Source organism: Canis aureus, chromosome 5 (assembly GCF_053574225.1).
Source record: "Canis aureus isolate CA01 chromosome 5, VMU_Caureus_v.1.0, whole genome shotgun sequence".
Taxonomy (NCBI): domain Eukaryota; kingdom Metazoa; phylum Chordata; class Mammalia; order Carnivora; family Canidae; genus Canis; species Canis aureus.
In genome coordinates, this window is record NC_135615.1 from 69,204,133 (window position 1) to 69,216,114 (window position 11,982).

Consider the following 11,982-nt stretch of genomic DNA (forward strand, 5'->3'; position numbering starts at 1 on the left):
GAGCTTGTCATGGTGAAATGTGAGTGTCTACTGAGTTGTCTGCTTCCCCAGCTTGACCTGGAACTTCTTTCACATTGTCTGGGTCTTGTATCCCCTGCCTGTACAGAAGACCTGGCACTTAGTCGATGCTCGATAAATGTTCTGGTGAACGGAGGAAAGACTGACTAGAAAACAGAAAGAACAAGGTTTCGGAGGAATCTAGACCCAAGTTCAAATCCTGCCGCTGCCACTTTCCAGCTGTGTTCCCTTTGGGGAAGTCACATCATCTCTCTAACCTCCTTTCTTGCTTGTAAAATGAAAATAACTGAGTATCTATTCATAATGAAACAGAGCTTTTTCCCTCTCCCCTGAACCCTCATTTTATTCTGACACAGATCAGAATAAAATGCCCCTCCCCGACATGCTGCCTGGCTAGCTGGACCCTCGTCCCTTCCCTCAGGCACGGGCCCCCTGGTGGGGGGGCAGGGGTGCTAGCCAGCACAGTGGGCACCGGCTCTCAGTGGCCATAGCCAGGGACCTGGGCCAAGTCTGTCACAGCTTCTTCTTGCAGGAACAGGGCCCCAGCTGCTCCTCTAGGAAGGAGATCTACTCACTCAGAGAGTCAATGCGGTCCAGCTGCTGGAAGGAGTGAGCCAGGAGGCTGCGGGGGTCAGGCAGCCTGTGCTCCAGGGCCCTCAAGGGACTCAGCTTCTGCTCCAGCACATCCACTCTTGGCCAAAGCCTCTGCACCTCCTCCTCTACTGTACTGTCCATTCCTGTCAGAGGGTTTGGGGCTACCCTGGGGGTCCTTCACTTGGGCAGACAGAGCATAGCATCAGCAGATGGGCTATACCCTTCCCGACACTGGCACCAGTAACTATTCGAGGTGTTCACACAGTACGGGGGACAAGTGCCCCCTCCAGCACCACATTCATCCACGTCTGTCTGGCAGGTGTCACCCTGCCATCCTGCAGGGTGGTGACAGCAGCCTGGCTAGACATAGCTCCCTCCATTCTGGCATGGTGGCTGGCATATTGCTGCTCCACGGGCCCTGGGGAGCCTGCTGGTTCTCTTCCAGCCAGGGCAGTAGGCAGTCCTGTAGATGGCCCAGTAGGTGCAACAGTCTTGGAAGGGCTGGTACATTTGCTGCACAAGAGCCCTGATGGCGCACACCCTGCAGCCAGCCCAGTAGACATGCTTGGTGCCATGCATGACACTCCCAGCACTGGAACCACACCAGAAGTAGCTCTGTGAACCCCACATGGCCCACGTCTGCGGGTGAGATAGCCTTGTCCTCAAGGCCACCTGATGGCCCCCTGAACTGGGAGCTCCTGAAACAGTTTTTAATGAAATGAGGTCAAGCATTGGCACATAGTAGGTAGGCATGATGAACAAATAAAGACGCAGTACTCTTAGAAACTGCAAACTAGCGCCCATCTGAGTTGATACAGTGCGGGCGCTTCCAGATCCTGGATTCCTTCTCTGCTCCTTCCTCAATCACCACCATCATCATCATCATTTTTAGCAGCAACAACAGCTGCCGGATGTATGGCAAGTTATAGAAATTCTATGACTTGGTCTCATGTAAATCCCACAATAATTCTGAAGTCTATATTATAATTCCACAAATGGAAACTAGAGAGGGTGTATGACTTGCCCAAGGGCACAGAGATCTGAGACTTGAAGGCACTGCTTTTGGCCTCCCTTAGATGAATTGATCTAATATGTATGTAGCACCCACTGTGTGCATGGTAAGTGCAGACATGATGCTAATTTCTTTTGCTGGCAGCAATCGGCTGGAGAGCAGGTCCACTCCACTTTTTCTGTGTGGCTTTGGGCACTTCTCTCGGCCTTAATTTCTTCATGTGTAAAATGGGGACTATGATGATAGTGTCATCACTGCAGGGGGCATGGGGGAAGTGATAATATATATGTAGCATAGTGTCTGGCACAAGTAAGCATCCAGTAAATTGTAGCTGGTTCTTGATTACTGTCACTTAGCTATCAGCCAGGGGCCTCCTGACCCCTTGAGATCTTCACAGAATGAGCCCAAGTAGCTACTACAAAACCCTCTCCAAGATTACTGGAAATTCCTGGGCAATTTGATTTCTCCTGATCCAGCTCCTGCTTCAGCATATACTGTCTTTGGTCAATACTATACCAAAATAGATGTAAAACTTGGCCCCTTCTGCTATTTCCACAAACGCCCCAGTCAAGGTAGCCTCAGTGGGTATAGGAGACTATTTTTTAAGGTTTCCAGGGATGGGACAGAGAAAGGGATCACATCATAGGTACAAAAAACCTCAGGGTGAACTAAAAGTAACCTGGTTCCCAAGATGGCCTCAGTCTGCTCTTCTGCTTTCTCTCCATTATCTGCAGCCCATCAACCTTGGGACAGTTGCCATAGTTTGGCTATTGTCTCCAATTCTCTCTTTCTAAGGAGCTCTCCAATTTCCATTCCAGGCATTATTCCACTGTATGAAACCTTAGAGGTTGGGGGGGGCGGTGTGGTGGTGGTTGGCTTTCCCTCCTATCTCTCCCTCATCCACCTACCCCACCCCCACCAGTAAAGCACCACAGGGTATTTCTCAGGCTTTCAGGTAGCCCCCACGAGGATAGGAGGAAATGTTTGCTATCATTCATGGTAGGTGATGCTGGTGGGTGGCTGTGGCTGCCCAACAGGCCTCCCCTATACTCCTCACCCTTGATTCCTGCCCATTTCCCAAACCCAGTCCTCCAGTTTCTGGTAGATTCTCTTGAGTGCCCGGTAGTTTAAAACATCAGTGTCATGTTAGGAACAAAATCAAATCCTACTCCACTTCCTTGTTGCCTCCACAGCAGCTGTCTCTCAGAGCTTCAAGAGCAAACCTTCACCTTCAACAGTTTTTCAGGGTATTTTTCCAACAAAAGCCATTCTCTTCCCTAGGTCAGGAGGTTATGCACTGAGGATCTACAAGCTGCATCTGGTCCACAGGTATGTTTTTGTTTTTGTTTTTAATTAAAACAACATTTAAAAATTGAGAGATCAAAAAAAAATTGAGAGATTAAGGGTACCTGGGTGGCTCAGTGGTTGAGCATCTGCCTTTGGCTCAGGTTGTGATCATGATCCCAGGGTCATTGGATGAGCCCAGTTATCAGTGTCCCCACGGAGAGCCTGCTTCTCCTTCTGCCTAGTCTCTGCCTCTCTCTGTGTGTCTTTCATGAATAAGTAAAATACTTTTGAAAATTGAGACATTACACATGAAAATCTAGACTTGTGCCTTTTCTTGTAAACTCATAAAATCTGACATCATGGGACCCACTTTCTCCTCAAGGAGCATGTTGGCCTGAATGGAGAGCACAGTCCCTGCCCTAATTTAGACAGATTTTTTCTTATGCCCTGGCCCACTGGCCTTATTTCTCCTGTTTGATCCCTGTAGGCTTTCAACTTTGTGAACCTTTGCCAAAGGGCATTTCAGCATGGGTTTCCACCTTCACTGCATTCCTGCGATCAGACTGGGTTCTATGAATTTGCTAGGTTCGCAAAGGGCACGCTAGGCCAAAGATACAGCAACAATAGTCACTTAAGCATGCAAGCGGTGACCGTTCCTGGAAGGGCAAAGTGTCCGGAGGGACCGGGTCTCTGGTGTGAGGGGGCGGTGGAGCTGGAAAGGGTTAAACTGGGGCTCGGTTCTAAAGGGCCTTAACGCTCTCTTAGCGGGCACTGGGAGCCAGTGTGGGGTTTAAAACAGGGACACAGAATGAGGTGTGCTTATGACAAAAGAGGCTGGGAAGCTGTGGGCAGGATGGATTGAACCCCCCACCCCCTCGCTGTCCCCGCGGAAAAGCCCAGCGAGAGGCCGAGAGGCCGAGAGGCCGAGAGGCCGAGGCCGAGGTCCAGGCGGGCCAGGCGCGTGGCAGCGGCGGCGGGAAGGGCTGGGAGGATGACAAGGGAGGGATTCCCGGGACCGCGTTGCCGGGGAATGGGTACGCTTGACCTTGACGGAAAACACTGCGGACGCTGCAGCTGCAAAGCGCTTGCCTCCTCCCCTTCCCCACCCCCGCGCCGCAGCGGACTGCGGCGGAATCCCGGCCCCTCGCCTCTGCGCCCTCCCGCGCCGCTGCGGCACGCGAGGGGCGGGGGCGCGGGGTGGCGGGGATGCCCGTCTTCCCTGGAAGGCTGGAGAAGGGGGTGGGGAGGGAGGCCGGTCACGTGGCGCCGCCAGCAGGCGCTCCCCGATTGGCGGTCCCGCAGCCGAGCCTGCCCGGCTGCTCGGGTTTCCAAGCACCGAGCAGCCCCTGCCGCGTCCCCGCGCGCAGGGGATGCTCTGGCCCCGCGCAGAGCTGGGTAGGGCGGGGGCCGAGCTCTCCTTGCCCAGCTAACCGCTGCCAGGTCCCTGGTTTCTCGCTGCGATCCTCGCCGCAGCTTGGGAGGTCTGATTATTGTCTCCGTGAACACATCCTTTCTCTGCTTCTCTCCTGCCTTTCCCCAGGTGTCCCTCTTCCCACTGTGCTACCTGAAGCCAGCTTTGTTAGGACTGGCCGAAGCAGGTTTCCGTTACTTGCCACAATTTTGCAGCTTTGGGGAAATCATTTAACCTGGCTGGAGGTGGGGAAGAATCAAATAGAAATCCCACAGACACCTCAAGCCCCACACAGCCCAACCAGCCAGCCAGTTTCTACCCAAACTGTTTCTTCTTTCTGTCTCCATCTCTGTTTTAAGCAAAAACCTGATAGCCGTGTCCATCTTGCTGTCCCCCATCAAATCTATGACTGAAACGTATTTTTAAGATTTATTTATTCATGACAGAGAGAGGCAGAGACATAGGCAGAGAAGAGAAGCAGGCTCCCTATAATGAGCCAAGATGTGGGACCCCATCCCCGGAGCCTGGATCACACCCTGAGCCAAAGGCAGACGCTCAATCACTGAGCCACCCAGGTGTCCCTATGACTGAAATGTATTAAATTTACCTCCAAATTATGTCTTAAACTCAATATCCGGTATTTTTCCTTAGCATTTATCCCAATCTGTACCTGTATGTTTATTTGTGATCTTTTTTGTATAGTAAGCTCCGCGAGAACAAGGACCTTATCTTTTTGCTCATCGTTATATCACCAATACACAGTAGGTGCTTGATAAATTTTTAGTAAATAAATAGATGCATGGCTGGTCCTGTGCTAGGTAGTAGGTGTGGAGGGGGATACATATTTTAAGGTGAGACACACAGTTCTATCCTCAAGAAGTCATCTATGTAACAAACATGCCCTGAATCCTTCTCTAGGCTAGCTCTGAGCAGGGTTGGTGCACAAGATGGATAAGACACCATTTCCACCTTTCCCCTTCATATGGAGGGACCACACATGTCCAACCTAGATAATAAACCTTGGTATTGGAGATGTTAGCTGTGGTGGTATATAATGAATGACCTCTAGAGTCGGAAGAGTCCAGGGCTTAGAATCTGATGATCTGGCTTCCCCGGCCAGCTTTGCCTCCTTCTGGCTGTGTGACCACAAGTCTCTTCTCTCTCTGAGGCTCCATTTTTCCATCTTAAAAATGGGGGATAACAGTACTTCCTAAAAGGGCTGAGAGATACGAACAAGATAAATGAAAACACCAAGTGCCAGGTTCTTCAACAATGTTGTGTGTGGGTAGGTGATCATGCCCCCCTACTTTGCCTGGAACAGACCAGCTGACACCTGTTGAACCAGGGCAATTATTAATAGCATTCCCTTTCATTCTCAGAAGTGTCCTGGGTTTGGACAGTAAATTATGTGGTCATCCTAGTCACAGGTGTAACACGAGTTATCCCCATTGTGCCCTGGAGACAACAAAGGTAGGAGGGTGGTGAGCTGACTATAGAAAGGAGGGTGGTGATCATGGAAATGAGCCTGGAAGCATGTATGTGATTACACCAAGTGAAAAGAGATAGGAAAGGCATAACAGACAGAGGGGCCTGCATTTGCAAAGGAAACAAAATTTGGTAATTTGAGGCATGTTTAGATAATATTAAGAAGGCCCAATGGTGCTCACTTTGGCAGCAAATACACTAAAATTGGAAGGATACAGAGAAGATTAGCATGGCTCCTGCACAAGGATGACATACAAATTTGTGAAGTGTTCCATATTTTTAAGGGGTGCCTGGCTGGCTCAGTTGGTAGAGGATGTGACTTTTGATCTTGTGGTCATGAATTCAAGTCCCACATTGGGTGCAGAGATTATTTAAAAAACAAAAACAAAAACAAAAACAGAAAAAGGCCAAAGGGCTCTATTCAAAAGGCATGGAAGGAGATGAGGCTGGCAGTGGGAACTGTAGAAGGGATTGGTATGAGCAGATTCACAAAAGAGACCAATGGAGGGGTTCGGGCCAAAATCCAGGCAAGAGAAATAATGAAGCCTGAAGCCAGGAGAAGATTCTATAAGTACTTTAGAGGTAAGCGGAACTTGGATGTAGGCCTGGAGGACAGGTCAGGAGGACTTCCAGGTGAATGAGGAGGCCATTCCCTGAAGCAGGTGGGGAAATGAGAGGGCCAGGAAACCCGGAGACAGGAGGTGATCCAGATTGGACTTGTGGCATTCACCACTCTTGATCCAGAGGGGAAAAGTAGGGGTCATAAGAGGTAGAGGTCACTTCTAAGGTCAGAGGAAGGAGCTGGGGCCCAGTTAGTATTCGGGTGACATCTGATTAAAATTAGCTTTCAGGGCAGCTCAGGTGGCTCAGCGGTTTAGCACCGCCTTTAGCCCAGGGCGTGGTCCTGGAGTCCCACGTCAGGCTCCCTGTATGGAGCCTGCTTCTCCCTCTGTGTCTCTGCCTCTCTCTCTCTCTCTCTCTCTGTGTGTGTGTGTGTGTGTGACTCATGAAAAAATAAATAAAATTAGCTTTCAGAACAACCTTGAAAGGCAAGGGAAAACTCAAAAGTAGAGCCTCAAGTAAAGAAAGAGCAGATTTTCCAGACCAGCTTCTTTGTATATATTGCTCTCCTTGACCAAAATATTCCCACAGTGCCTCACTGCCTAACAGAATAAAAGCTGAGGTCCTCAGCCTGGCACTCAAGCCTTCTGGTGACCTGGTCCAAACTATCTCTGGTGAATGGTTCATATTTTACCTGGTCATGTTTGGCCCCTCCTTCCTTCTGAAAACACAAGAATTGCTCCTCCCCTGGCCCAACCATATAGTCCAGGTGGGGACGATCAATTTTAGCATCCCATTCCCCATAATCAAGGGTGTGAGTGCACATGTGACCAAGCCTGGTCAATCAGAATCCTCCTGAAGGATTTTGGAGATTTGGAACAAAGGGAAGAAAATTTCTCATCTCTCTGGTAAGGAAGCTAGGAGGCGTGAGCTGGGGATTGCTGTTGGGCACAGTTCCAGCCTGGAGAGTAAAGTGGTCTAAAAAACCAAAGTAGGGAGAAGAGAGGATTATTGTTTAATAGGGTTTCAGTCTGAGAGATAAAAAAAAGTTCTGGAGATGGGGGCACCTGGGTGGCTCAGTTGGTTAAGCATCCGTCTTGGGCTCAGGTCATGATCCTGGGATCCTGGGATCAAGTCCTGGGATCTGGGCTCCCTGCTCAGCGGGGAGTCTGCTTCTCCCTCTCCTTCTGTGTGCTTGTTCTGTCTCTCTGAAATAAATAAATAAATAAATAAATAAATAAATAAATAAATAAATAAATAAATCTTTTTTAAAAAAGTTCTGGAGATGGGTGGTGCTCACACAAACAATGTCAATATATTTAATGTTATTCAACTGCACACTTAAAATTGGTTAAAATGGTATTTTATGTAATATACACTTTACCACAATTATTTTTTAAAGATTCTATTTATTTATTCATGAGAGACACAGAGAGAGAGGAGGAGACACAGGCAGAGGGAGAAGCAGGTTCCCAGCAGGGAGCCCAACTTGGGACTTGATCCCAGGACCCCAGGATCACAACCTGAGCCAAAGGCAGACACTCAACCACTGAGCCAACCAGGCGCCCCTACACTTTACCATAATTAAAAGAAGAAGGAGGAGGAAGAGCTGCCAGGCAGATGAGGAAAGATGGAATGAGGGAGGAGTGCAGGTGGCTCCCTGGATATGGTCGATCTTTGGGCCTGTTGCTGTAATGCTTGTCTCAAAGGGTGGTTTATGAGTCAAAAATTTACTCTTTTGGCATAGGCTAGTTCATGTTGGCCTTCTTTTCCTTGCATCTGATGGAGTCCTAACACAGAATCTTTCCATTCTTTTCTCTCACATCCTTTCAGACTTTCTCTACTCCTGTCACAGCCTGCTGCCCACAGTTCCTCAGACCAATCCTGCATTTGTACCCCTATGCCTTTCCTCCAGACTCCCTCTGCCCTTTCCCCTACTTACAAGTGTCAACTCCTACTCATCCTTTGAGACTGGGCTGAGAGGGCTCTTCTGGGGATCCCTGGGTGGCTCAGCAGTTTAGCTCCTGCCTTCGGCCCAGGATGTGATCCTGGGGTCCTGGGATCAAGTCTCGCATCAGGCTCCCTGCAGGGAGCCTGCTTCTCCCTCTGCCTGTGTCTCTGCCTCTCTCTGATTGTGTGTCTCATGAATAAATAAATAAAATCTTAAAAAAAAAAAAAATGAAAGAGCTTTTCCTCGGAAAGCCATCCCTGACCACAGGGCTTGCCATGCCCTCCTCTGTCAGAGCTTCCTGTACATGCCTTTGTCACCTAGTATCCCAAAGACCCGCTTTCTTGTTTGTAGCCCTCATTAGGCTATGCTGTTCATTTCCATGACCCTCATGCCTGACAAAAAGCCTAGCACAAACTATCATAAATGTTTACTGAATGGGTGAATAGATGAGTAAAAATCCTTCTTTTTCTCATGTCATCTCCCTGAGTCACTCTTCAGTTTCTACCAAGTGAGGACACAGAAAAAAAAAACAAAAACGTGGGTGGAATTGCTTTAGTCCCTCGATTCAAGAGTGATGGATCCATAGGGAAGAAAATCCAGGAGGAAAGAAACGGGGCCATTGCAAAGTTCAATGGCATTTATGAGAGGTCAGCTTTCTGCCAAATCCCGGATGGTGGCAGCTTTGAGCTGAGGCAGAGTTTGTTTGGGTGCCAGCACCAAGACAAGCAAACATTCTGTGCGTTGAGCTTTTCAGCAAGCATGGATTCTGACAGCTGCACAGGGAGAAGCACCTAAAAGCCATCTGGGGCTGCCTGGAATCAAGGGTCCCCATCTCCTTCAACACAATCTAACCCAAAAAACAAGGCATCCCTTTCCCCCACCCTTCGTCCTTACCACAGGCACACACCTCCTCGAAAGCAGCCCTGCAACCTCTCAGGACATTGGGTACTTAGGACAGAGTAAAAAATAACTACAGGGAACCATGGCTTTGATAATACTGCTTACTAACTAGTCCATGACTCCCTCCTACAATTCCCAGCCTCCCTTACAGTTAAATTCGGCTTGCATGACAAGTTCCAGTTAATAGTCTGAATGGAAGTAATGAGTGCTGGGCACCTGGGTGGCTCAGCAATTGAGTCTCTGCCTTTGACTCAGATCATGATCCCGGGGTCCTGGGATCGAGTTCCACATCAGGCTCCCTGCAGGGAACCTACTTCTCCCTCTGCCTATGTCTCTGCTTCTCTTTCTGTGTCTCTCGTGAATAAATAAATAAAATCTTAAAAAAAAAAAAAAAGAAAGTAATAAGTGCCCTTTCAGGCTGGAGTATTTAATTGCCAGTGTATAACCCTACAGCAATCTTTCCCTTATTGAGGCAATCCTGACTCGTGAATAAATAAATAAAATCTTAAAAAAAAAAAAAGTAATAAGTGCCCTTTCAGGCTGGAGTATTTAATTGCCAGTGTATAACCCTACAGCAATCTTTCCCTTATTGAGGCAATCCTGAAAGCCTTGCATTGAGGTTGTGGAAGCCAGGATGGAAGTGGCCTGGATCCCTGAGGTACTCAGTGGAGTAGAGGATACGTGTCTTGGAAAGTGCCTTGACCCAAATCAACACTCATCTTGCACAAGTAAGGAAAATAGACCATTGTTATGTTAAGCCATTGAGCCATTTGGGTTGTGTGTTACCACAGCAAAGCCTAGCCTATTGTGACCAACATATAGAAATTAATTGTTTTAGCCATCCAGTATCAGACCTCCCTATTTGAGGAGGAACATTCCCCCTCCTTATGGTATTGCCAAATCCAGTGGCCACTTTTCTGTTCTTTCCTGATTTCTCAGCAGCATGTCATAATTGACCACTCCCTCCTGGAAACATTTTATCTTGGCATCTGTGACATCACACCTGCCTGGTTTTTCTTCTCTCACAGCCTCTGCTTCTTAGTTTCCTTCACTGGCTCCTCTTCCACTGTTTTACCTCAAAAGTTTGAAGTTTCTCAAGGCTTATTCCTGGGGACCTTTCTCATGGTTTTACCTGCCACCCATGAGAAAGACAGCTGGTACCTTCCAGTATTCACTCAACCATTCTCTATTAGTCCCAGAGACCTTTTTTTTTTTTTTTTTTTTTTTTTAAAGCAGGGCACATGTATCTAGTTAAAAGACTGCATTTCTCAGTAGAGCCATGGGACTATGTTTTGGCAGATGAGATGTAAGCACAAAGGTATGGGACTTCCAAGGCAGTCTCCTAAAAAAGAAAAGGGTGCACTCTTACCCATTTCTCCTCCCTACTTCCAAAGGTGGGACATAATGAGGTGATCTTTTATTTTTTTAAAAAGATTTTAATTGTTTATTCACGAGAGAGAGAGAGAGAGAGAGAGAGAGAGAGGCAGAGACATAGGCAGAGGGAGAAGCAGGCTCCATGCAGGGAGCCCAATGTGGGTGGGACTCCATCCCGGGTCTCCAGGATCACACCCTGAACTGAAAGCAGACGCTTAACCACTGAGCCACCCAGGCATCCTCATAATGAGGTGATCTTAAGATTGGAAACCAAGTGCTGAGTGTAGCAGAGCAGCGCTCCTACCTCTGGACTTCCTTTTTGTGAAGAGAGTAACAAATTTCCATTGTAAGTTATTTTCTTTCGTTATGTGCAGCTAAACCTCACCCTAACTGATCATTCCTGTTGCTGTTGTAGTTGCACGCTTGCGTCCCATCAGGAAGCCTGCATACAGCACAAGAAAGACACTTCCATTGTTCGTTTCCCAGAGTTAGGAGTCTCTCATGTTCCTCACCCTCTCTGATTTTTCCCACTCATCTTCTCTCCCCTATAATCCCTTTCACTATACTTTATATTCCCCAAATGAGTGGGTGGGGGGATGGGGTGACCGAGTGAAGGGCACTGAGGGGGGCACTGGACGGGATGAGCACTGGGTGTTATGCTATATGTTGGCAAATCGAACTCCAATAAAAAAAATACAAAAAAATAAATAAATCAGTAAGAACCTAAAAAAAACCTAAAATAAAATAAATCAGTAAGAACCTAAAAAAAACCTAAAATAAAATAAATCAGTAAGAACCTAAAAAAAAAAAAAAAAGTTCCATGTCGGGAGGGAAAAAAGTGCTAGGCCTCCTTCCACAAATTGTAAATAACCAAGCTACCAGGAGGGTGGAGTATGAGGTGGGCCTGGGAATACAGTTTTTCAGCTCACACAGAGCACTGAAAGCTGGATTAAGGAATTCGGGCTTTATTCTGTAAATCCCTTGCTGATAGGAAACCGTCTTATGTAGTAATGCCTCCAGGTTGTAGATGCTTAATGAATGACTATTTTCTTTATTAACGCTGCTAACTTGAACAGCAAAAGGAGTGTTGGAAGGTGGACCAGCTGGGAATCACCATGTGATCTACCCTCGTCCACGCTCTACAGACGAAGGAACCTCGGAGCGCTTGCTGTGAGGGGCAGTCGGCCCAGCCGCCAGGAGAGGCTCACGGAAAACACCTCAGCGGCGAAGGCGGTCGGGGCGGCGGGGATGGGGGAGGGGGTCACGAAGCGCAGTTGGGTCAGCGCCCGCTCAAGATGGCTGCCCGGGAACCCCATGACCAGGAGGAGGCGGAGCTCCGCCCCAGCACGCCCGGCCCCGCCCCGCCCGGCCCCGCCCAGCGCCCAGCGC

The 11,982-nt window shown here is 48.4% G+C and overlaps 1 non-coding gene and 1 pseudogene across 1 annotated transcript; one reads left to right on the top strand and one right to left on the bottom strand.

Annotated features, from left to right (window-relative positions):
- Positions 1 to 531: 531 nt before the first annotated feature.
- LOC144313574 (epidermal growth factor-like protein 7 pseudogene) lies at positions 532 to 1,191 on the bottom strand (annotated as a pseudogene).
- Positions 1,192 to 5,981: 4,790 nt separating this feature from the next.
- LOC144315058 (U6 spliceosomal RNA) lies at positions 5,982 to 6,088 on the top strand. Its single transcript, XR_013380861.1, has one exon. It is a non-coding gene; the product is annotated as a U6 spliceosomal RNA (small nuclear RNA).
- The last annotated feature ends 5,894 nt before the right edge of the window (positions 6,089 to 11,982 follow it).